At 37.3% G+C, this 26,717-nt stretch overlaps 1 protein-coding gene and 1 long non-coding RNA gene across 2 annotated transcripts in view; one reads left to right on the forward strand and one right to left on the reverse strand.

The window, feature by feature from the left end:
* Window positions 1-582: 582 nt before the first annotated feature.
* On the reverse strand, window positions 583-4,849 carry LOC106499213 (uncharacterized). The gene is made up of 3 exons (XR_001295122.2): window positions 4,821-4,849; window positions 966-1,041; window positions 583-840 (listed from the first exon to the last, which is right to left on the reverse strand). It is a non-coding gene; the product is annotated as an uncharacterized lncRNA (long non-coding RNA).
* The window catches only part of LOC106499211 (sodium channel protein type 2 subunit alpha-like), an 83,041-nt gene continuing 61,081 nt past the window's right edge, over window positions 4,758-26,717 (forward strand). Inside the window, exon 1 of the mRNA XM_067299107.1 lies at window positions 4,758-4,836. The gene's annotated coding sequence lies outside the window, so the exon portion shown is untranslated. The remainder of the gene's footprint in view (window positions 4,837-26,717) is intronic.

Genomic DNA, 26,717 nt, shown 5'->3' on the forward strand with positions numbered 1-26,717 from the left:
GAAATTTTAGTCAACCAGTGACAAAACATGACTTGAAAAAAATTAGAATAGTTGGGTAGCTGGGGAAAGGCCTGATTAAAAAACAAAAGGTCAACCAATCTCTGCCCACATTTAATTTCAATATTATGTAATTTTAAGTGTAGAAAATATGCTTAATGGTGAGAAGCTAAAGAACTCGGTCTGTTTAGCTTGTCTAAAAGTACTGGCTGATCTATTGGTATTTGAGATTACTGATGATAGTGCCTCTGGCACTAAGAATCAGAATGAGAGCCATTCTTTACCTGGCTGAGTGCAAGTTGTTATACTTTTACAGAATGTATTTTTCCATCCACTTCACCTATTTTGTTATTTATAATGAAGTGGCAAAAGTAATTGTTTGCAGTGTAACACTGATAATCAGATATGGCAAGAGTTGAACAATCCAATGAGATTTTGTGCTAAATCCTTGTCTTGATCTCACTACATTGCTGGCTCAGTCACTTATAATGAGATAGAAAATAAAAAACTGGGATTTATGTTTTAGAAATACTCATTTCCTTTAAAACTTCTTGTAGCCAACAAGAATTTGAATTCAGCCTTCTATAGAATCAGTTGTACTCATGGATGACAATTTCACTAAAATAAAAAAGAAACATGCAGGTTTTTAGCAAGAAGTAGCAGACCAATGTTGATGGGCTGTTGGAAGAGGCTGGCTAAGGGAGCAGTAAATTAATTCCATCTGTCCTGCCACCAACCACTGTACAAGGCACTGGCTTGAAGCAGTGTGTTCTGTACAGCCTCTGAGCCCTGTGACACTGCAGCTTAGCAAGACCTTTCAGATGCTTCTTCTAGGCAGGACAACTGTTGACGAAGAGGAAGGGAAGATTAGTATATGTACATGCTAAAAAAAAAAAAAGCAGTGAAAAACAGTGATGACAAAAATTAATTGTTTCTGATTGTTCACAGGCATTGAGGAAGACACTGACCTTGGCTTACTGCAGAGACACCAGTGAAGCAGCTCCTAAGACAGCAATATTTCATGACTGACAGTAACAAAGATTGCTGGGAAAAAAAATAGGATCATCATCATTTCACATATATCCAATCCTTATGAGGAAACCATCCATTAATACAAGCATTGTAACTTTAATATGGCCGAATGCCAAGCTGGAATTATGATGCAAGAGGCTAGACTTTCTGAAGCCAATTATCGACCATCTCCTTGCTAATCATGTCCATGAATGAAAAGTTAGAACAGTAATACATTATATGGTAATAATGTTATTTGGCAGGAAGCGTGGGTGAAGGGTAAGTCTGTTCTGTTCTTTGGATGATCTATTATAAGTAGGAAAGTAGATAAGGGACTAAAGGATTAAACGGATCAAAAATTTTTTGTTAGTTTTTGGAGAAAAGATGCTGCATCTCAGTAACTGTAGTAATTTCCATTCGGTTAGTATTTCCATTTGGTTCATTTATGTCAAGATAGGTACTAGCCATTCTTCTTCCTATTCCGGTATGTTTATATTGAGCACATGTTTGTATCCATGTTTTACTTTTCTAATGGTACATCCAAGTCTGCTACACATTGCAGTATGTATAGGATTAATGAAATTATAAATAGTAAACTCACTGTGTTATGTCAGGTGGCAACATAGCTGTAAGAAACTGAGTGCAAAGCTATATCCACTTTGAACACAGAGTAGTGCTAGAATATTAACCTTTGCAATTCACACTAATGTCTCCCTTAGAAACAAGTTGATCATACCATCTGACAAACCCTTACCACTTTTCACACATTAATTAGCTATTACAGTTATGAACTTATTACTTGTATTAAATAGTAATAATGGCTTTATTATTATTATAGAGTGTGCCTAAAACTTTGTATGCATGAAAATAGGGACCAAGTAAATTAGCTGTAGTCTGCTCTCATTGTCTGTACGACTCTAGTACTAAGTAATTGCAGCCTAGTAATGAACCAGACCCCACTGTACTAGATGTTATATAAACAGATGAAAGACACTACATCTCTGAGGGAACACTTTTGAATGATCTATTTCCATTTAATGTAACAAATGACTGATTTAATATTAATTTAACATTCTGTGTCATGAGGAAATTTATTGGTTGGATAACGCACAGTGATTTTTGAAAGCACTGTCATTATTAGCCAACTACGTAATCATCATTATCCGCCAGAGACAAACATGACTAACCCAGTGACACTGGATACAGAAATATAACAGATTTCAACACAGCCAAGGTGTTCAGAAAGCAAATGTACATCAGTACTAAGATGTCAAAGATAATGAGAATGAAAAAAATTGGAAGCATCTAACAAAAAAAAATAATGAAAGGGGAAAAATCCTAGTTTTGGTTGCTTTATGAAAGAGAGAGAATAGAAGAAAAACTCTTCCTTTGTGTTTGGTCTCTTTCAGTTGAACATTCAACTTTTAAATGCACATAGCAAACTAAAGGCTTTCATTCGTGGTTACCAAAGGCAGGTAACAGTCTGCTGTACTAAACTGCTGCTTCTTAGAATACATGTTGTATTAGATAAAGTAGCCAGACTGAAGCTATCAAATACTGTTACTATACCTGCAGGGAATAATTGGCACTGTACACAATGCATTTTTTTTTTTCATTTATATTGAAGAGAAAACTAGGCACAATCAAGAAGCTGGTTTCTGGCAGTCAGACAGGACAAATAGGAAAAGTGCTTTATGCAGTCTGTACGTGGCCAGGGGCACGTGCCAAATCTGACACAACTGGGGGAAACAACTAAGTATGCTACAGGAACATGTGACACGTTATCTGTGCTAAAGTGATAGAAGTGAAGAGGAGAAAGCTCTCTTGGCACCTCTTCTTCCTTGCCCTGGTATGCCCGTGCTGCATCAGGAGGAGCAATGGATTTTCGTCAAGCAAATCCAAGCACAGAAGACAGATCACATACAAACATTTTCAAACTTATTCTCATGATTTCTGTTGATAGTATGCATTTTTGTTGTTTCTAAAGAAAGTGAAGTTTTATCTTTAGAGAAGGGGAAGGTAACAGTTGCTATTATGTAGGTCATTATTCTGTTGCAACTGGCACGTGCTGAATTTCCATACTCTGCCATCAAGCCACCCCCATGTTGCCCTTCCCTGCTCTGAAGTAGCACTCAGGATATTTCCAGTGACTTTTGATGGTCTTATGTTAAGCTATGACCAAAGACAAAAACCACAGACATGCCTAATTTATGCAACCTTCCAGCTTCACCAAGAGGCCCCCTAGGAACATCAGAGTTGGGAATCAGTGCCGACAACCCATGGCAGGAAACCTTCAGGAAGATGAAGCAGTGATGTTGGAAGTGCAGAGGAGCCCAGGTGGGTGGATACGCCATCAAAATACTTAGCTGTGGCTATAGCTATCTTTCTGTAATTGTTTTAGATACATATTTTAAAAAATAGAGTTGTGCAGCCCCAATGCTTAAAGCTATTCAGATGTCTGCTTTCCCCAAGAATCTGTATGCAACTACTATTACTAGACTGTATTATCTGATGTCCACACTCAGAAGTGTGGAAGACTTTTTCTGTATAAGCATAAAATGAAAACTCAGAGATAATTTCTTTAATAATATATAAAATATCTCTTTACACACTGAGCTGAAGACTAGTTCATTTTTTATTGTTTCCTTGGCAAAATCCAAAATACCTTTCAAAAGGTATTAAAATTAGTCATTACTTGAAAAAATGCACGTAATATTTTTAAAAGCTCATTAGGCATATGCGTAATTTCACTGCCTTGAATTACAGCCCAAGGACACCTGGTAATGACTTCCGCTCAAAAACCCATTTATCATTAAACATGAATGAAGAACAGCAAGAAAGAGCTGCTCTGAAGAAGTGTTTTAGTGAGTAGGAGGTGGGATACAAAACGACCCACGCCGCAGCAGCACCGGCGCGCAGGTGAGGGGGGACCGAGCGCCCCGGCGGCAGGTTGCGCGGGCGGGAAGAGCCCTTTGTTCTTCCCCGGCCCCCGGGGGCTCCCTGCCTCCCTCCGCCCCGGTCCTGCGGGGTGGGCGGCCCTGCCGGCCCGCCTCCCACAGCGGAGCTGCTCCTGCTGCCAGCCCGTCTCCGCCGCCCCGCATCTGCGGCCGGGTCCCCCCGCTGCCTCCGCGCGGCGGGCGCCGCCCGCGCTCCCCTGGCGGCGGCCCCTCGCCCTCCAGCACGGCCGCGCCGCGCCGCCCTCCTGGCAGCCCCTGCCCCGCCGGCCCTCTCTGCCCTCCCCACCGCGCCCCCGGCCGCCCGCAGCCCCGGGGGGCGGCAGTGCCGGCTGCTCCTCGCCCGGGAGTGCGCAAGGCAGCTCGGGCCCGAGGAGGCGCGGACGGGGCGGCGCATCGCCCCGCCGCGGAACTGCCGCGCGGCCGCGTCCCGGCAAAGGCGCCCCAGTGAGGCGCCTCCGGGCGCCCCTCTCCCCGCGGGGACCCCTCCGCTCGCTCCCGCTGCTCGCCCGCCCCTCCCCTCCCGGGCGCTGCCCTTCGCCTGCACGGCGCTTCGCCCCCGCCCGGCCCGGCCCGGCCCGGCCCGGCCCGGCGGCCCCGCTCCCCCCGCGGCAGGCTGCGCCACGGCCGCGCCCTGGCCGGCCCGCCCTCGCGGCCGCCGGCAGGGGGCGCAGCGGCGGCGGCGGGCGCGGCCGGTTCCCCTTGGCGCGGCCGGGTGAGGCGTCTGGGGCGGCGGCGCCTGCGGGGGCCGAGGGAGGGAGGCGGCGGGCCGGGCCGGGCGTTTCACCGAGGCGAGGAAGAGCTAGAGGCAGCGGGCGGGAGGAGAAGGCGGCACCTGGGCGCGGAGGCAGCACCTACCTGTGGCATGGGAGAAGTAAGTATTCTCCTTCCTCCCTCTCGCTCGCGGGGTTTTGGCTGGACTTCGCTCTCGCCGCCGCCGGCGCGTCCCTGAGGGCACCCCGGCACCTTCCTCCCCCCATCTCGCGCTTGAGGACAGCTCAAGTGCTTGATAAAAGCGCAATTTTATTGGGCTTATTCCTTTGCTTTTCTCTGTGGTCCTCATCACTGTGGTATCTGACTTTTTTTTTTTTCTTTTCAAATTGGCGTTAGCATTTAAAAGCACTGTTTTACCTGCAGATCTTCTCAGGTTCTCCTAATCTCCAACTTGTTAAATTCCCCTTCACCCCAAAGAAAGAAAGTCCCAGCTCCTGCAAAGCCATATCTGAGTTCCCGCTTGGTATCTCTGAGGTAACAAAGAAAACATTCTTCTTGATTTGCCATGAAACGATAGTTTACAGCCATGGGGCTGAAGCAGGGTGAGCTCTAGGATGGAGAATTTTCCTGTCTTCCATCATGTCCCCTTGGTTGCTAAGCAGTAGTGACCACATTTATAGAAAGATCGAAGAAGTGCACAGAGAAAAGACAGCAACAGGAAAAACTAGGAAGACCAGCATGTTATAATTTCCAGATGCCTTATTTGTTGAGTATTTGTGTGAAAATTAACAGCTGACTCTTAAACCACTCTTGCACTACTCGTTACTTTAAACTTATTGCATCCCATCTTCTACCTCAGATAGAGCAAGACTAGTTTAGTTAGCCGGATTGGTTTATCGTACTATACAATAGTAATGATTTAGAAAAACACACTTAGTGCTTTTCACATGAGTGTGACCCTGCTTCTACCTTAAAATATCTTGGCAGGAAAATGAACAAGTATCAGGAACAACCTTTACACAAAAGTACCTGACTGGTTTAAGAAAAACCATGCAGTGGAAAGTTTTTCATCAAGGGAATTGATTTCTGTACTCTTTTTTTCTTACACAGATAGGTTCAGAAGATTTCTCTGTTTAACTTGAAGACTCTAGTCTATATGATGTTTCTCTGTTATCAAAATATATCAGTGTTCTGGAATATATAAAAATAAATAATATTTAAATTTGAGTGGGATGCAAAAAGCAAAGTTAAGTTATAGAAGTGAAAATTAGAATTTTATCCCAGTTGAGCTTGTTTTAGAGTAAAAATGTTTTCATGGGAGTTAGCAATAAAAAACCTTAATACTTCATAAGATGAATTACTGTAATGACAGTAAACACTGTAATGAATTACTGTATTTACCACTTGATGTGTAGCACTACAGCGTTATCAAGGTGTGAATTTTCTTACTCTTTTGGATACAGAACGAAAGGCAAGTCTGTCACTGCCATTTTCATAACGCTAGTGGGAAAAAAATGTAGTCCTCTAGCTTCTAAGTGGTCTGAAAAATCTACATTTTATTTGAATCTGATCAGTCACTTCATCTTTGTTTGACAAACAACAGCGATAACAGCCGTTGCATGCAAAGAGGAAGAATTCATCCTGTTCGTTGGCTGTGAGCTCTCTGCGAGAAACACAGAGAATCTTTTGCAAGTCCTAATGAAAAAGGGTGTGTCAGGGCTGGAAGGAAAAGATTTGTTGTGTGCATTGCATGCAGGGATTCAGGGCAGTCTGAGGGGCGTGCAGGATGCTGCAAGTTCTGCCAAGGGCCAGCCTGGCCAGCAGCCAACCCAAGTGGTTTGAGGTCATCTTCACCCACCCTCCATCCCTGTCAACTGTGTATGCTAGGGATTCAAGAGCATAATTTTGTGTAGGCTCTTGTTTTTTCTTTGTTCTCATGTATTTTTAAAAAATATACCTTTAAGAGATCATTAAAAAAATAATATTTAGCTGAAACTTATACTGATAGAGGCTTGATGAAAAAACAAGACTTGAGTAAATTTAAGAGTTTTATGGATATACATTTATGTTACTTCTAAGAGACACAAAAACAAGGGTTTCCCCTTCCTTTTCTTAACATAAAAACATCACTGTAAACAGTGTTTGCAGCTGAAGTTTCGCAGAGAGAAATGGAAATTAGTGAAGTGGATTGTATTGATTTTTAATTATATGCACTTAGAGAAATGCAAAATGTAGATTAATAGAATGAGATATGAACAAATTACTGGGCTTTTAAAAGGATTTTATTAATCTAAGGTTTATTAGCGGCAGTACAATATTGAGATGGACAATTTTCACCTTCAATATTTTATTTTAAAACTAGTTTCTCTTGTTTGTGGGGAAGAGGAGGCTTTGAGGTAATGTTGAATAGATGCTAAATACTCTGTCTCTCTTCCTATAAGCAAACTTCATTTGTATTAATATATCCCTACCATTAATAAGCAGTGATAACATATAAAAGACATTCCACCTTGTTCCAGTCCAAGGAAACATACTATCTCTGGGACCAATCTTTTAAACATATATGTCCTTATTTATTTTTTCATTGGGACATAAAGTTTGATGCCGTATTTGGTATGCCTTTTGGGGCTGCATATTTATGGATGTAGAATCCTGAACATGCAGATTCAAGTCTGGTATAATTTAAATTAATCTTCAGAAAGGGTTTTCCCCGTGAAAATCTGTTTGCTCTTACTTGCAGGAAGACTACTTGTTATCTTTTGAAATAAATTGTAAACTCAGTCTAGGACAAGAGTTTATATATCAATAATAATCACAGGTGTCATTCTCCTCAGAGAGAGATTCTCAACACTGAGTGGTTGTACTGGTTGAAGCACTCGTGTCCAAAGCATGTTGGCGTGTTACTGGAGAAAATTTCTCATTGATATCTTGTGTCTCTCATTAAGGTTTTTGCCACCATTAATTTACCGATTTCCTAAAAGGAAATAAACCCGTTCTCACATTTCTAATTTAGGTTGCATATTTTGATGCCATTTAATAAATTAAGTAGAAATAGTTTTCTTAAAATTTTGGAAGAAATCCACTGTAAAAGTTTAGTAGCAAAATAGTAGTTTACAAGAAAAAGTAAGCCGTCTTTATGTAATTATTGCCTTCTCCTGAGAAAAAACAGCAAATTCGAATATATTTCATATGTAGCCATGTAAATTTGATACAGTTATTTCTGCAGAAGTTCTGTCAAGTTCTCTATCAAAATTAGGTTCTTTCTTTTAAAAGTCACCCCATGAAATTTTCTTGCCTGGAGGTAAGAAAACAAGCAAAATAAAAGAGAAAACAACTTTGAAAATATACACTTTTAAAAATTTGTGACAGGTAATAAATGTGAGCCCCTCCTGTATCTGTGCTTTTAGTTGATCCTCTTGAGCTGTTATTCTGTTGACAAGATTATTGAAGTATAGATCCAGTTTGTTTTTCATATAACCTGAAGTGGTATCTTTCTAAGAAGATGAATATGCAGGATCATTTGGTAATATTATCCTGAATTTTTGGACATAAGATTCTTGTTTAGAATTTCTAAATCCTGGGCCAAGAGTGGTCTAACTAGCACAGTGGCATGAAGTGTCCCTTTATACCCTTGCACTGTTACCTGCTTCCTACAGACAGGCTGGAGCACAGTTTCTCTAGAAGCTCTTACTTGCACCCGTGGGCAGGCAGAGAGGGAGTGCACTATAGGCTGATATTGCTGCCCATCACACTTGCCAGTGTGGGTAGAGTATATAGACCTGGTGCCGTTCACGCTGCACCCAAACTGACAGCAAGCAGATTGTCCATGGGAGTTTTGCTCTGTCTTGTGGGTACTAGTGCAAGAGTGCCAAGTCTTGCTGCCTGAATTTCTGGAAAAGGCTAAACAAGGCCTTTATATATTACTTTCTGTTTGACTCTCTATCTGGAGAGCTACAATTTACTGTAAAGATTATTTGCATGTAGAAATGAGTGTGTAGCATGGTGAAAAGATATTATGAAAAAAAACCAATCAAATAGCAAACACAATCTTGAAGATTCACTTAGATCTCATTTGAAGGTGCATATTATTTAATAATACTTCTATAGATGCATATTTACTTTGCTACTGTGTAATTGCCAAGTTTCTTTTTGTGGCTTAAGTATGCATTTCTAAATCTTACTGAATTCATAAATGTATCTCCACATTTCCTGGATGTATAATATATGTTTTGGAATATTTACAGTATCCATGGAAAGTGTTTTACCCAAATATTTTTGCCGTGTTTAAGTAACTTCTGAATCAAATAGGTGGATAGGCCATTACAGATTCTATTGGTCTGCATCCTCTCCTTTCTATTGCGTTTCCTGCATTTGTCATCTTTCCTTGTAGTAATTCTTGGCCATCTCACACCTCATCTTTCTTATTATAGCCACACTCATGTCTCCCCTTCTCACTCATTCTCCTGTTGCTGCCTCCATGCTCTGTGGTGATTGCTCTCCCAGATAAGGCAAAGTTGGACAACTCTTGGGCTGGCAGTTTAACTGTGCATGTTGGGAAAGTGTGCGATGTTTCACTGGACTAGCAGCTAAGAAGCAGCTTTTTGCTTCTGGCACCCAACTGATTAATTAGTGTGCATGTACTTACTGGTCATGTGGCTTGCTCAACTAGCATGTACGCACTTTATAATAATGGGAAATGCATCTTCTGAGTGCCTGGGCAGCCAGTGAGGAAATCTGTTTGTTTCGAAGGTCAGCCACCTAGCAGGGAGCCGTGCTTCTTTGCACCAAATACATCAGTGGGTTCCCTGGTACCTGCTGCCTTCATTTTCCTAGCCTTGAGGGCTGTATTTGGCCAGCAAGTGGTATATTTTGCTGTGCCTGCTCACCTTGCAGATCTTCATCCCAATTCTATGTGGGAACCTTGCTTTTACAGCAAGGCTTCTATTCAAGCAGGAAACCTGAAAGGATTTGAAATAAATTTAATGATTTGAAGATGTGCAAGTATTCTCAAAGTTTTTAACTTGTGTAGTCGCATTAATCAGTACAGTCAGAAGCAGAAGAAAGCAGTTACAATGTACTGTGTAGTTGAAATGTGTTTATAAATGTTTTTTAGTGTTTTGTTGAAAAAGCTTTTAATTTGCTATAGGCTTTTTTTTTTATTTTTTTAATCTGGAATACAGGCTTTTTTTTTTTTTTTTTTTTTTTTTTTTTTTTTTTACTTTATTTTTCTAACTAGGTAGAGGGGTGGGAAGGGGAGGGTCATTATCCAGGAGCTGAAATTACTGGATAGAGTACTTCTAATATTGGTTATCCATGAATACATACAGGCCAACTGAGGAAAGAGGAAGGAGAGAGTGGGACTTTAAAAACACACACAGTGGAGTGATAATTATTGAGGAAAAACATCTGTGGAGGCGTTGCTTAGATACATGTGGATATAGGAAGAGCAGTGGGAATTAAAGAACTTCATATTTAGAATTAACTCATATTAACAGCATGTGAATGTGACTGAGTTCCTTACCAGAGCATCAGAACTGAAAAGATTTTTGAAGATTCTGGTTCAGCATGGTTAGAGGCAGCTGGTACAAGAACACAGCATGGTCTAATCTATCCTTTCTTTGCTCCTACCCCAGCGCAAATACAATCCCTTTCCTGTTACAGTGCTCCTGTCTCAGGGCCTGTACAGTGGCTTTGTGTAGAGCAGTGGTGGTGAGGGGTTGTGCTGAATTCCTGTTATCTCCTGGTTGTCTGTCTTAGAGGATATAAGATAGTAGCCTGCTTGCCCTCTGCCTGAAGTGGGTCCTGTCACAGCTGGGTTCAAAATTCTTGATTAACACAGCCCATATTTCTGTAGCTTGCACATGAGATTTCAAAGGACATAACTACATGACATAGTGGATTGTTCTGTTAGATGGTTTTGAGTGAGCTTATAGACTTCTATACTACGTTACAGCATGATGAGCTCATGAAAGCTACTTTTGCTTCTCAAGAGCTTCTGTGTTGGATGTGGCCATGCTGTTTCCAGTTCTCTTTAGGGATTTGCTTGCCGTTCTTTATTGAGCATTGTAGTTGTACCCCAAAATGGAAGTTTAGCACCACTAAGTTCATTTAGAAAATAAACAGTTTTATATTTTATACTACATTTATTAAGAAAAAGGTGTTAATTAACTCAAATACTGCAATAGTTCCTAGTTCTCAGAAGTTTATTCTTCTGTTTGCAGGCTAATTGATGTCATTTTTTAAAGGCTTTGCTATATTTTCCAATGTTAAAAAGAGTTTATATGTCTTCTTATGAAGGAAAATCTCAACTCTTAAGTTACTCAGTTGTGACCCAATGTTTATTAATAAGATGACCCTCAGTTTCAGCTGGAAAAAGATGTTTCAGAATTAGTGACACCTTGCAGGACTTTTAAAAAATATATAATTAAGTAAAATCAGTGGGAATTGCTATATTCATAGACCTTTACAGTTTTAAAGACTTAAATCTATTGTACGTCCTTCAAGTGGTGTGTTTTTGTGAATATTCATGACATTTTTTTTAAGATGAAGATTGTCATGTAGAAGACATGATTTAGAGCTCTCAGGGTGTAGATACTTGTGGTTGATATTTAATGATGTTTCAGAGATGATATTTAATGATATTTTGTAGCCATTTCTGTGGCTTGAAAAAGATTATTTTGTTAATTAAATTTAATAGATTAAATGAAAGAAGAGTCCATTTGTCTGGAGCACAGAATAGCCATGATCACTTGTCTCGTCTTTCTTTCCTTCACTCTCCTTCTGTCTCCCGGTTCCTCAAGGCATATTTTACTTTCATCTTGCTACTTCTTTGTCCTTTCACTGGATTCAGGTTGGGTTTTTTCCCACCGTGTAGTGGTGATGTACTTCATGAATGATGAAAAGGAATAAAATAATGCCTTCCAGAGGTTTTGCTGCACTGAGAAAACGCATACTGTGTTTGTGATGATGTACACTTATTAGCAAAAGTGTCTGTGGACTTCTTATTTCTAGTTAATCACATTATTTTTTCTGTTCAGGGATATGGCACACTATTTTCATGAGACACGTATGTACCAATATTTCTGAGGTGATAATTCAGAGAAGTCCAGAAGCTTGAAATAAAGTTTGGTGAGGCGCTACAAAACTCAAGTGTCTCTTGGTTTTTACTGTAACAGGTAGGTTCAGTTTGTGATTAAATCTTCAGGCACTTGCTTTCAATGAAGTTTTGTCTGTAATCAAAACAGAGTACAGAAATTTCTAGTCATGTGTTTTTCAACCTTTTTGTTCTGTGGATTCCAAAAATTTTCCAGAGAAATACTACTTTCCTAGATTGTTGTAAATCTAGATCTTGTTTATACACCTTTTGCTGCGTAATGCTGTACTTGCATTTTGTGGATTTCTTTGAAGGTGAGTGCAGGGCCACATGGATCAGTGGCCCGCAAGATTTAAACCATTATCTAATAATTGCTGAGACATGCAGAGGGTGAGAGAGCTTTACTATAAATCTAAAACAATTGATTTGACAGCTCTAAGATGATAAATCATAGCAATTACTTAAAATGAAATAGTACCGGATGGATATGCTGATTTTGTTAGGAGTACAGATACAGAAGTAGCTTTCATTGTGAGACAAAAGTAAATTTCTAGTATTTTTTTTTTCTTTTTTTTGTAGGGGAATGCTTGACAGCGTGTGGGAACTGAATCCCAGAGATAGGAAAAGCAGAACGCAAATAAATAGAATCAAGCATTTATAAACTTCAGAACAGCAACACCTATTGTTTTAAGCAAAGGCCATCATTTGGAGGGCCAACCTCCAAATGATGGTGTTTTGAATATTCAAGAGCAGTACTGATGTCTTTTTCTTTTGCTGGAGCACTTGCATTATTTAAAACATTAATTAAAAACTCTAAAAGCTGGACAACTGTGACCTACAAGGACACAAGTTGCTACTCTATTTGTATTTTTTGATTACTGGGATTCCAGTACAGCTCTAATGGAAATAATAAATAAGGATGCTCTTCAAGTTTTTCCATTTAGAGTGTGCCTCTGGTCAGTTAGACTGAGGATAGTGCTCCTCTGTCTTTGGTGGAATGGGTCAAAAGACACTAGCTTGCTACTTTGTAAATAATTAAAGAAATGTAGAAGATGTGCTTACAGGCAAATGAACTAGCCACAAAAACCCCTTTTTTATTTAATGACAAAGCTGCCTTTTCATGGTTTTCCATTATGGATATGTGCACACAGAGGTATCTTTTAGGAGCTCAGTGTTTAATTTTGTGGGTTGAAAAACTCTGGTAACGGATTTTCTAAGAGTGATACTTTTTTTTAGTGCCATTCTCCTAGATTCTTATGCAGTGTGATTTTTCTGGTTCTTTTCAAAAAGTTGTAACATTCTGTTTATACTGGTTCTTTACTCAATTTTAATTTTAGAAAGTTGAGCATGAACTTGAAGATACTCGGAAGCTTCTTTAAGTCCATAGATCTGGGCTAAGCTGTAAAATACATGCTTTAAAGATAGAAAGAAAGATACATCCCCTCTTCTTGGAGTCCTAAGAGATTCAAGGAAGTGAGAGGAATACAGACACAGACTAATAGGCTGTTCCCCTCTCCTGATGAGTATTTCATTAAATTATTTATTCCTTTTGTATGACGGGGAGGAAGGAACAGGGAAGGTTTTGAAGCTGAGTGTCACTGCACAGTGCTGATAAAATACAGTGGATCTGGAGGTCTGGTCTGAAACAGTTGCTTTCTTTTTGCTTAGAAAAGAAAATGGTGGTGGATTAAGTAAAAAAAGAAATTGCTTTTGTAAACCAAGTGGTACACCTTGTGTAGTTTTTTTTTTCTTTTAATAATTTTTTTTCGGTGGATGTCTTGCAATTCTGTTTTCATTATATTGTGGTTGTGCAATATAATCACTTTCTGCTATGATGTAGCACTTCGGGACGAATAATTTCTTGTTTCTAGGGAACCATGTACTACGGCATACATATTAAGAAAAGTTGTGTGTCTACGTCAAGGAAAAATAAGTCAGTCTATACACTGAGTTACACTTTGATTTTTACATGACCATCTGAAAAGATGTCTTCAATCCACTGATGCAAAAGGAAAATGTGGGGTTGAGTTTTGGTACTTCTCTTGGATTCAACAGCTTTTTTTTCTTCTACGTGTGGAAGTTATAAATGCGCATATGAATTAAGCAGTGGTAGTCAATATAGGAGGCTTTAGCCAATAGTACGGTACTTTGATGTCGAGATGCATGATGGCAAATGTTGTGCTGTTGAACCTTCTGAAATGTATGTTTCAAATTTTCAGTGATTTTTTTTTTAGGAGTTTTTTTAAGCTGTTTATAATAGAAATATTTAATTTTTATAAACATTCTCACATGAAGAAAGCATCTTTTCATGATTTCTAATAGTTCCTTTTCATTTGGTTTCTGAATCTACCCAAGAGTTACTGTGTATACCCGACTTGCCCTGTGCTCTCAGCCTTGACTAAGGGGCTGGAGAGGAGATATGGCCTCTCAAGCTCTTCTCGTTCATTAAAATGTTTGCATTTGAGAGTTACTGCTGACCTCTTAAATTAGGAACCTCATCCTATCTTAATTTGACTGCTAGTTCGGTTTTCCACTGGAGGCTATGATGAGCAGTTTGGCTTGGCTAGGACATCTTAAGTTTTCCTTTGAAGGTTCACTTTGAGGAGTTCTGACTTTCATCAAGATGTCTAAAGTGTTTTGTGAACAGAGAATTCCTGGATTCTCAGCACCATGCCAAGCGCCTGGGCACGTTCATTCTGAAGGCGTGAGCCACTGGAGTCAAGGTAGAGGAAACTGGTGATTCCAAGCGAGAAAATGGTCCTGTGACTTCTGAGTACTTATTCCTGGATTGGCAAACACCTTTTCTATGGATTTTTTTTTCTTCTATCAAGTGGCACACCCTGAAAATGCAGTGTAAGCTGGGCAGCTTTTTAAAATGTAATCATGCAGCTGTTGCAATTATTGCCAGTATTTTGAATTCTTCAGAATTTATCAATATCTGTGTCACTAAAATTAATTAATTTCTGCCTCTTTAGTCTTGGTCATTTAATTTTATTTGGACAACTCATTAGCAACATGGAGCATGTTTGGGAAAATATTAATATTTCTGATAATAATATGAGGTGAAAAAATTCAGTTCTCTTTTGTATTCTTTTTTGTTGTCAATGGCCAGAAGAGTGGATTGCAACAGAACACTGCATTTATCTTTGCACACAGATTTTGGTGAAATAGTTTGTAGAAGTTAATCCTTGTTGATCTTCAAGAATCTTTTATGCTTAATTGATCAAAGTTCTGTTTCCCATTCCCTGTACCAGTGACATCCTTTAAATTAGACTCTGAACCGTATGAATTGCTTGTAGAATTCAGTTCTTTGCTTTGATTCTAGTATCATCAGTAGTAACACTTCCTTAATAACTATCAGTATTTCAGTATTTTTCAACAATCCAGTGTGGTCCGTGATTTTTGTTGCTGCCTCCTATTCATTATCATTTGGCAATTGATATCAGCCAGTTCATCCTTGACTTGCAATTCCTAAATTTAAATATGGAGGACAAAACATTTTCAGTGGAAAGCAAATAATTATGAAATTAAATTACTTCTTCAGATTTGCATTTCCTTTTCCATTCAGCAGCTTTTTGTTTACTTTTAGAGGATACTATCAGATCTATTTATTTGTTCATCATTTTTTCCTGCAGGTGGAATGGTAGCATAACCTTGGTTTTGTTTTAGAATAACTTAATCAAAACCAGCTCATTTTATGTTTTCTGTAATTGTTGTTTATACAAACTAAAACAGGAATATTTTTTTCAAAAAGGAGTAAATAGGAAAACTAATTGAAAGCATAAGAGATGTGTTTCCAGCTGCCCTTTGAAGTCTTCAGTTGTGTGGAGTTTGTGTGGCTTTGTGAGAGTGGGGAAAGGCTTCTTGCTGTATTCCTGCCAATTGGATGTACTGTCAAATAAATTGAATGCAAACCAATCTCACGATATAAACCCAAGTAAAGCCAAGAGGAAGAAAAAAGGGGGGGGGGAGAGGGAGGGACAAATCCATAAGAAAATACAAGGGTTTTTGGATTCAAACCCCAGAGAAAACAACTGCCAAAGCTGCCTTGCAAGTTCCGTTGTCCTGGCTTATGGTCACATGAATGTCTGAAAGTGACTGATAAAGACTAACTGAATTAACATTGTTTACAGAAAAGGCTTGATAGTCATGGGGGGGGGGGGAGTCTAAATAGATCACCCAGGAGTAATTATCAAATAATATTCTTTTCAGATGTTACCTAAAATCCCAGAAACTTCAAAGCTTAGGTTGTGTTAAGGCTTAAATGTGAACTCAAAAACTTGAACTGAGAAAAAAACAAGATGTTTTTACTTACATATTAGCAAGCGCATCTGTATGTGTCTAATATACTTATTATTCAGCAGTTTTTCTCTGAACTGCTTTACAGGCTTAGGAAATAAATACTACTTTTACTTTCTTATTTCACAAATATGTCTACTTATAAATGTTTATTTAGGGGTGCAACTTTATATAAGCAGACTTTATACTTCCTTAATGGGTGAGGGGGAGGAAAAAAGGTTGACTGAGACTGCAAAATAAGGGAGCTTTTTTTATTTCTTTCAGTCATTTTTAAGCCCTTGTGTTGTCAAGATTCTGCAGGTATTGGTGGCAATCACTGTTCTGTTCTGGTAACTGGGTCACTTCCGGGTGGGACATCAGGGAAATGGGACTCTCCGATGGATATTTGTCCAGCTCCTGCAGTCTGGCTTTGCTTAGGGAACAGAGCTCTGCTTAGGGCACTCCTCTATGAAGAACTGAGTATGAACCTCTTATGTTAATTATTTTTTTTTTCTTCTTTATTAAAAAAAGTCATGTACATTTGTCTGGCAGTTTTTTTTATAGGTTCAAATGCAAATTCAAATATTTAGAAAGTAAAGCTTTATATGTATCTGTGGATTGGATGTAGTGGAAACAGTAGCATTAGAGTCGCTCCAAAATGTCTCATCAGAACTTTTCAGTTGAAAGTAGATTAGCAGGGCTTTGTTTTCTTCATGTCTGCTTTGGTCTTGGCCTCTTTTCTGTGGCTGCTCATAATGGTGTCAAGTGTTCTAGCATATTTTCTCTTTTCTTCTCATGCTCTCCTGTCTATTGGGAAGTAGATAGTGGACTTTGCCAATGTGGCTGACAGCCTCAAAATCTCTTGTAGCATTATAGCACTGTATTTCAGGCTGTTGAATTGAAAGGAATAATTGGTATTGAACGTTCATCTCATTTTTATAGGTTTATTCTGCTTCTGTGGTCTTTTAATGGATGTCATGAGTAGATGCATTTTTTTTAGTACATACAAAAACTCAATAATATTCCACAGGTGCCAAATCCTTTTTTTGGACCTGATAAGTGAAACTTTTCAAGAAGAATACCTTGCCATATGTCTCTACTCTGTATGCTGATGGAATTTTCCATTTTCAAGGTGTTTCCATAGAGGCATATATGCACTGGCAGAATGGATTTGGGAATACTACCTCCATATCCCTATAAACCTAGCCAGATTTTACTGGTCATCTCCAGCCTATATCGATTTGCAGAAAAGCAGCTGAGCTTTGCTAGAAAATTAGGCACAAAAAGTAGATTCAGATTACACTAATGAGACCATTAAGTGAGGTATAGGGAGCCTGTCTGGCTGCAGTGAGGAACTGAAAGCAGAAGTCTGACTGTGTTGATTTCTTTATTTTGATTATATTCTGTAGCCAGTTTTCATCTTCTGTATATTTACTGGAGGCTTTTCTTGTTGTTGTTTTTGCTTTTCACCCACATTCTCATATTTCCAAAAAGAAAAAAAAAATCTTACTCTTTTGCACCATTTGAGGGAGAAAACCTGGCATGATTGGTGTTTGCAGGCTATAAAACTCATACCATGGACTAAGCATACAAAGGATTAACAAGTTCCATGAAGTACACTTGCTTGCTAAAATCTTCTATATATGTCTGTCCAGTTATGCTGTCTCTGACCCTTTCTCAGAACTCTTTGTATCAGTACACAGAGAATCAAACTGCAAAAAAATAGTAATTTTAGAACAGCTGTTAAAACACCTAGTAAATATCACACTGCTTTTATTATGGTATAAGTATGTTATGCATAACAGCAAATAATTGTCAATGGTGCTTCATTATTTTCAATAAATTTAAAAATGTATTATAGGTAGAGATAAGTGCTTTGCTGTTATGGTCTAAAGGAGACAATGTTTTGAGCTTTCTGTTGAATAAAAAGCTATGGTCTGTGTACATTTTAAGAATATAAGAACATTATTTTTGACTGTTCAAAATCCAGTGAAATGTAGGTTTGGGTCCTGCAATATATTAATAATTTGTATCTTGTTAGTTTTTAATCACATTTTCTCTGCTTTTTTTATTTCAAGAGGACTTTCCAAAAAAAAAAAAAACCTTCCTTTTTTAAACCTCAATTTGAGATATCTAAAAAATTAATCATTCCCTTAGTAGTTCTTCATTTTTGTTGTTCAAGGGGAGAGAGTTGCAGCTCCATTTGTTTGGGGGGGGGGGAGGTGTACTGGTTTAGCATTATTTGCTGATACTGCTTTTCATTGGTAAGGTGTGTTAGTGTTGGCAGTTGATGTGAAGCACAGCAGTTAAGCAGAAAAACGCAAAGGAATTTGATAGCAGGCCAGCACAAACTGCAGGAAATGCTTCAGCATCAGAAATCTGGAGGGGGAGATAGCGCTGAGCATTGATAGAGAGCAGGTAAGAGAAGCTAGGGCTTCTGCAAGGAGCAGGTTGAAATGTGTACAGGCAGAGGATTTACTAAAGCGCCATGGGAAATCCTGAAGTGGAGAAAAGACCAACAAAAAGGGACCTGGAACAGGTCCCTTAAACCTAGTCAATTCATAGTCTTAAATATTACAGGTGGTACAAGGTATGTAACCTTAGCCCTATTCTGAACTGGAGGTTAGACTATCTGTCTTGCAAAGGTCCCTTCCCTAATTTTTTCTCTGATTTCTGTAGTGTTATTTTACATAACTGATTATGAATAAAATCTCAGAAGTTTATCAGAAAAGTTTATCATTTTCTCTTGTTTGGCTGCAACTGAAATAAATGTAGTCTTCTACTTTGGGCATGGCATAATGTTCTCTTTGTGGAAAAATCCAATACAGCTTTTTCTCATAATTTTCATGAAGTTGGTCATAATTCACAGTAACATTTTCAGCACTAGTGAAAGTGTCATCAATATAAAGATGGTGTTGGTACAGTCATTCATAGGGATCTCAATGCATTGACATCAGTCTGACAGAGGAAAGGCATTCAAGATCATTTTATTTTTTAAAATCTATCTTGCAGTAAAATTATTGGAATGATGATACAAAAAGTTTAAAATCTAAAGACTTATAGTGAGTGTTACACCTTTGTGAGTTGAAATAAACCATTCAGATGTTTCTGCATTGTCTGAGTATCGTGTACAGACTCCGGATATGTTTCATGGAGCATTCTTATGTGTGCGGCCTAACAGAAGACTTTTGACTTCATGTTTATAAAAGCTGAAATAATGAAAAATCCCATGGATGTGGATGTGTGCAACTTTGCTGCCATGCACAATGCTTATGTACTTTGAAGTATTGTGTGCATGTAATTTATTTATTACTGTATTAATAATGTATTAATACTAAATTGTGAGATCTGAACAAAACAAATTGTGTAACAGTTCTGATTAGCTGCTGAGGCAGCCTCTCTGGAAAGTGAAGGAAGTCTGAGAGGATGTGTTTTAATACATCAACAATGGATTCACTGTGATAATTCCAGCACCTATCTATAAAAAGGCAAAAGAAACTCTCAACTTCTGTCCCTTCTCCCAGGACTAAATCCTTTAACTTGCAGTGAAAACATCCTTTAAAGAGAGGATTAGCTGTATCTTTTTATGAGAGAGAAGGAGAGAGATGGAGGGAGGGAAAGAAGGGCAGAAAGGGAGGGTGGAGAGAGGGAAGGAGGGAGAGAGCTGCATCTGAAATTATTCTTGGATTGTCTAATTTTTCTATCAAAAGCATAGTATAAATTATTTCTATAGTAAATGTTTCTTGTGTTTTGTACCTATTACTGATTCCAAGAATCATCTTCCTTCCTTAAAATGATAAATGACATAAAATGCAGAGAGCTGCCCTCTAAAAATAGAAGTTCATCCTGGTGTATACCCTGGTGATAGAGCAGTGATGAGTGACAGCAGTTCCATCACAGTAGTTAAGGTTCCAGCCCAGTGCCAGGAGCAGATGCAGAGGCTCAGCCGTGTGCCTTCAAGAACTCTTTTCCAAATATCACCCTTAATGGAATAACTAAATTGTCTGTGGCATTTTATTTCTATTCTGCATGTTCAGCTCTTCCTGTGTAATGTCTTTTCATCTAATGGTTGGTAAGAACGACCAATCAGTAACTTTAGATTGTCTTCCAGGGTCACGGGCAGAGTCTATACATATTTATGTGATGGTAATACATTTTAGTAACATGAGTAAAGTGCATCTTTTATAAACAAACTCAGAAAAAGCCTTATTGTCATTATCAGTCAATTCTGTGGACCCCAATAAGTTTTTAATGATTAATGGAAAAATAAGTTTGGATACAAAAAGGCATGGCCAGTAGTGGTGTAACTGCATAACAAGGAATAATAGTTAATCAACAAAATAGCTTATTTAAAACTCATACAACATACAGCTTATTTAAAACTCGTATATCATTTTTGATGTAGTGATCCTGCCAGGCTTTAGTACATTGTACATGTATTAACTTGAAATGCCCTTTTGGTTAAGGAGTGGATGCAGATATTGGAGATAATTTTACATCCTTTCGTTCTATGCAACATGGTATTGCTGACGTGGTGTTGACATGTATGATGTAATTCCTCCTCCGAAGTTTACTTAACATTGAGCACTTCCCTCTCAGGGGACAGTCATTTAGAAGTTCAAGTTACTTAAAATTGCAGGTGGATCATGTATTTGTTTAGAAAGATAATTTATTCCTTGCTTGCTGCACATAAATATGAAGTTCCAAGTGCTGGAGGTAAGAAGTTCTGATTTTCTGAAGGAAAGCAGAGTATTGGTAGTTTAAAGAGGTTACCTACTTCAGGGGAAATAATAACCTCCCGTGGGAAGTCATAAACCTCTTGTGTAATAATAATTGTGCAGATACAGAGATCATTAGATTTGTTGTTTCAGATGCAGCAGCATTTTGCTGTGAGAGTAGAAAAGTCTTGCATGTAGAAATGTATAGAAATTTCTGTAGTAGAAATATACATTCCTTTTCTCTAAGCTGTTTAAAATAGTACAGTTGATTACAAAGTCAAGAAATCTAATAAGAAAGCTAGGGAAAAATGCATTTTTCTTATAGATTTTTTTTAATAATCAACTGTCATTTTGATTTAGTCCTGTTGCAGCTAAGTCCTGTTGTTAATAAATCAAAAGTAAGCTCTTATTTAAAAAATATAAGTTAAGGTAGAAGTGGCATAAAGTTTGAGAAGAGTTCATCAGTATTTCCATGTATATATTTCCAAACATAGTGCAAGTGGAATTTTTGAAAGTGTCTTTCTGACTGTAATCCTATAGAAGTCTACAGTATAGTTCAGATTATGTTAATCTGAAACAGATTCAGTTCTAGGACTACAAAGAAAGCTATGGTTCCAAGCTGAGAACCAGGAAATTTTGGTCTGATTCTGAAGACCAAAGATTCTAAAGAATCTATATTAGAGTACTATGTTCTTTGATTTCTGAGTAACACTTTTTGTTCTGTTGAAAAAGATCTCAAAATCATTTTGCAAATATTAATTAATCGCTACTCTAATCTATATTAGAGTACTATGTCCACTTTATTTCACTTGATGGTAGTTCATAGTTTTCACAGTCTGTGCGAAACAGTCCGATCAGTGATGTCTGCCAATTGTTCATTAATACACTTTCCCAGAATTAAAGCTCTCAACAAAATGGAGATTTTTCAGAACTGTTTGTTTGATGGGCTGGTTGTCTCTGGTTGCAATGTAACACTGCCCTTTTCTGTGTTACTGTTGTTAAAGGTGTTAATTTATTGCAAGATTGACTGATGCCAAGAGACTTCTGATGCTCGGCTTTTTTCCATACAATTTTTGGAATTGGCCTGTGACCTATTCATCAATGTTTCAGTCTTAAACAGACTGGTTTTGGTCTGTTTCTTTTATTCACAGCCCTGTAAATAAAAAAAAAATGGAACATCCTCCTTTAATGTAGTCCTGGACATAAGACTGATAGCATAGCTGTGTTATTTTTCTTCAGTTTTCATTATACAAAATAATAGTGACAAAGATCTCTGACTACACTACCATTTACACATGTTTAAAACTGTAGCTTGTTTTTTGAACTTGCTCTGAATACCTTAAACATGAATATATTTAACATAGAGAAGTGGCAGGACTGTACTTTATTGATGAAGTTTATAGCAACAGAACATAGGTGTTAGGCCAAGTGTTATAAATCTTGTCTCCATGTCCATTTTATTTTACAGGCAACTTTTCATTTTATACATGAAAAAATGTCTCTTCACTTAACTGTTCTTCTCCAAGCATCTCACATAAAATGTTAAAGGGTGTTACCCTGGTTTTATATGCAACTGTGACACACTGCGAATTCAGTTTTTGTAAAAGTTACCATTCTCCTATTAATTCAGAAAAGAAATGTTGCTTATTATCTACAAGCTTATAACTTCCAAGCATAGTTTATTTGTAAATGCTTACTCTTTGTAATAAAGGCTGTTTGGACACCTTAACCATTTTAAACATAATTAAGTGATTTTTGGTTTTTAAATCTCCTTCATATGTTAATGGAAGCTGTAAGTGGCTTTGGATAGGATAAAACTAATTTAACGTTGGTCATATAACATAATGCTGTATACAATTATGCTTATTCTGCTGCGCTAGAGAGCAGAGTAGCTGAGCACCCTCCAATAAATGATCCATTAAGCAAGGAGGATCTGCATAATCAGTTTTAGGTATTATGTTAAAAGCTGCAGTTCTTATATATATGCTAAATCAAATAAGAATTCTTGATTTAAGAACTTGGACCAAATTCTGGTTCTTTGATTGTTGTAATGTGGCATTTGTCAGATACTAAACGAACTTGTGAACTTGAAAGAAATATTTTCCAGTCTACAGTAGTCTAATTTCTGGATTTCTTTGTACATGTATGTCACTATAAACTCCCATTCTGTGGATGAGAGTCCTCCTAAGGGCTACACAGCTTTGTCAGTATCCCATTTGAAAAAAAAAATGCTCATCTTTTATTTATGTCTTTATACTTCAAAAAGGAAAGATTATCCACAAGAAAGATTTTCTTTTAAAATGAGAAGCCATTTTTACTCATTTTAGTATTGCATTATCTAAGAAAATGTGAACTGAAGAAGAAAACAGAAGGTATTTTCTAATATGTTTTCTAATAATTTATAAAATTACTTGGAATATAGTAATATTCTAAGTTCTGTATCTGCTTTGTGAAGTTATTCTTAATAATCTGCTAGCCATTAAAAACTTTTCACAACTGGACATTTCACTCACATCAGCTCCTTTGCACAGAGCCTGCATTTTTTTAAATTTAAAATTAAGAGGCAAGAATCAAGAGCATGGTGTTTACTATTTCAGTGGCATCACCCATTAGCATGAGACTGATGGCAGCAAAACAGAATGTTGTTAAAGAGTTTGAGTCTGTCACGTGTGTTCTGTGAGTACTTGTAATGATGATGGTGTGACTGTGATGTTTAAGAATTTCTTAGATATGTTGATTTTATGTAGGCAGAACTTTTTAAAGCAGTACTTCTGTATATTGTAACAATTCTTTTCTTCACAATTTCGTTTTAAGGATATGTGCTTTTCTTTTTCAGCTGCATTCATTCAGTGAAGGTGAAATCTGAGCCAGAGGGCTTCTGAAAATTTAATCTAAAAGCATTGTAGCGCTCTGTTCTTTTCTGTAAGTGTTATATATTGACTTTTTGCAAGTCTGTGATGTAAGAGAAATCTGTGCTTTAAAAATTAACTTGCAGTGTTGTTGCTGCAGTTCTTCTTTTGTTGCGTATTAACAGTCATATGCTGTAAGTAAGGCTGGAGTAAATAGTTTTGAAAATCTTAATATTTTTGGAATTTTGTCTTTTTTGAAACATATCTTTATTCCTTCCCTTAATTTATATGCTTAAAGAAACAGGCAAACAAAGCCACACACCAACCTGATGAACTTTTTTCCAGTCTCTTCTTAAACATCCTGTTAATCAGCCTTTTAACATTTTCTTAAACTTTATTTTCTCTCTGTTGTATAACAACAAAAGCTTTTCTCACTGTGTTTTCACTAATTTTTTGGCGGTACAACTCGTAGGATTTAAGCACTACAAGATCAGCTCCATATTATTTCTGAACCACTTCACTAAAGATGCTTGGGATTATAGTTTGGAGAATGTGGCAGTTATGTCCTGAAGAGTTCATATAGCTAAAGCAAGTTTAATTAGAGTCTTAAGTATTGTAATTGAAAAGAATAATTGTGTAGTGAGTATTCAGTGTGAAGAAAATAAATTAATGTTATTATGTCTGATATAATGGTTGCCTTTCCTTCATACTGTCATTCAGCTAATGAATACAGAAAACAAAACAATGCGCAAGTACCATGATTATTTGAAAACTTAATTCTCAAATACATTAAAAGGGTATTGTATCATAGCTTAATCTCTAAGCAGCTACAGTGTACTATTATACAGTATTGGAGATACTAAATTTTTATTTGTACTTATCTATGAAGCATCAAACAAGGAGTTAGATACATACTCATCTAAATCACAGATGGAAATAGTACTTAAAAGCTTTGACTGCCACTCCTAGCAAAATGGCAGATTGCTGTTTGCATGTTAAAAATGGTGTCTTTGCCATTAATTTGTATGGAAAATTAATCCAAAGTGATAAAGCAAAAGGTCATAATGTAATTATCTTGATCTCATCATCTTTTGTTTCCTAAAAGAAAAATCATGTTCTGGAGTAAAGGTCACCCAGCACATATTATCAGAGCTTTATGCTGGAAACTATATCAAATCTTTCTTGCCATAAATTGGTTTAATGACACTTCATAAATATAGCAGGAAACTGAAGGAGGAATCTTGAGAACCAATGAGGGCAAAAAACCCAACACATGAAAATGAAACCTTGCAAGACTGAACACCAGGTTTTACAAAAGCAAATCTGATCCATAAAAGAACATATGCACACAAACTGTAAAAGTAAATTTCAGTGGCTGGTACTACATTTGATATAAAGAAGAGGTTCAAAGAAATCATTTAGCCAGCAAATGAAAATTGAAAGGAGATGTTAATTTTAGCTATAAATACATGAAAGGAGTAAGCACCGGTGACTGGCAGGCTCTTTAACTGAAGAATAACCTTAGTGTAGGAGGAAATCTAATATAAACTTGTCTTTAGAGTCTAAAAGGAATTAACAGTTTGAAGAAGCTTAAATTAGAATTACTATCCAAGGACGTGGCTACGTGATTCATTAGGACCTATCTGGAACTAGGGTCTTCAAAATTTGGAGAAATATTTCCATTGTCTGGAAAGAAGTCAAAATAGTCATCCATGTGAATGACCGGAATAGCATACTTGCTAGTATAAAAGTGTACATATGTCATATTTTTGACAATGCAAATCATATAGTTTTCACTGGTTTTCATTGCATTGCTAGTGATAAAAGCCCTTCACAGTTTTGCATTTGCTAATGTATTGTTTCTATTCAAGATTTTCTTCTTTGATACATCAATGATTGACTTGCTTGTCTGTTTAGCACTAGGTTTCTGAGATCTGTGCTTGATGAATACATTTTTCTAACATTAAGGAAAGAAGCAGATCAGTTTGCATAAGTAGTCACTCCATTTTCTAAAAATGGAGTCACGTTAGAGAAATTTTTTTTTTAAGATCAGCTATAGCTTTTTAACATCTTTATTTCCTGCAGTATTGTTATGATAGTCTTCAGGAGCCTTCTAAGTATTGCTATGAATTTGTCCATTGAATTCAAGTGATATACTGAACTAAAAGTAACTAGTTTGGAAATAACTTTGTTTGGAAAAAATGGAGGTCATGTAAGGAGAGTTATGTGTTAGAAACTGAATCGTTAGAAATGCACAGAAGTATGCACAGTAGGCATACATTTAGGTAGTCTTTAAAATAGTTTTCAGGAACAAACTATAGAGAAAGAAACAACTTGTAAATGAAGAACACGGCAAAATCTTTTGATTAAGATGAGTTGTTAGTCATATTGCATTGCCATGGTCTTCTGCTGAGAAGTCTTAGGGATGAAATGTGCCATAGGTCTAATTTATTCAGATTCAGAGCAATTAATAATTCAAAAATCTTTTAGTTCTTATTGATGTTCAGGATTATTAATGGGCAAATACTGTCTGTGCTGTTAGCATTTACACACCAAATTTTGGGGGAGGAGAAGGAAGATTACTAGATTTTTTTAATTGTTGATTAACAGCAGATGCTTTCTAGATTAACCCTTTTTTCCAAGAACTTTCTTGATTTGTATTATAGCCAGCCCCTTGTTTAGCAGGCGATCATAGCATAGTAGTGTCGAAGTAGTAGGGGTAAAAACAGCCTCTTTTCTGTAAAAGCTGTAACAGAGTGAAGGCTGCATGACTGAATAATAACGGTGTAGTAATGAGTAATGTAAGTTTTATCTCATTAATAAAATTTTATATCCCTGAAAAAATGCCATATTATTTTATATGTACAAACACAAGAAAAGAGCATAGCAAATAAAATATATGTAGGTTTGCTGATGAGTCATCCAATTTGGTCATTTGCTGAATTGATTTTCAGTGTACATCATCTCCAGACTGTCATTGCAGCAGCTTCTTATTTTTAATTAATTTTCATACGCATAAGAACTTATACTGACTGTTGAGATTTAGTAATTTAGCAGGGCTTCTTCAGTAAGCTGAAAAATGCATTCAGCTTTATTTAAATAA

Source organism: Apteryx mantelli, chromosome 6, assembly GCF_036417845.1.
Source record: "Apteryx mantelli isolate bAptMan1 chromosome 6, bAptMan1.hap1, whole genome shotgun sequence".
Lineage (NCBI taxonomy): Eukaryota > Metazoa > Chordata > Aves > Apterygiformes > Apterygidae > Apteryx > Apteryx mantelli.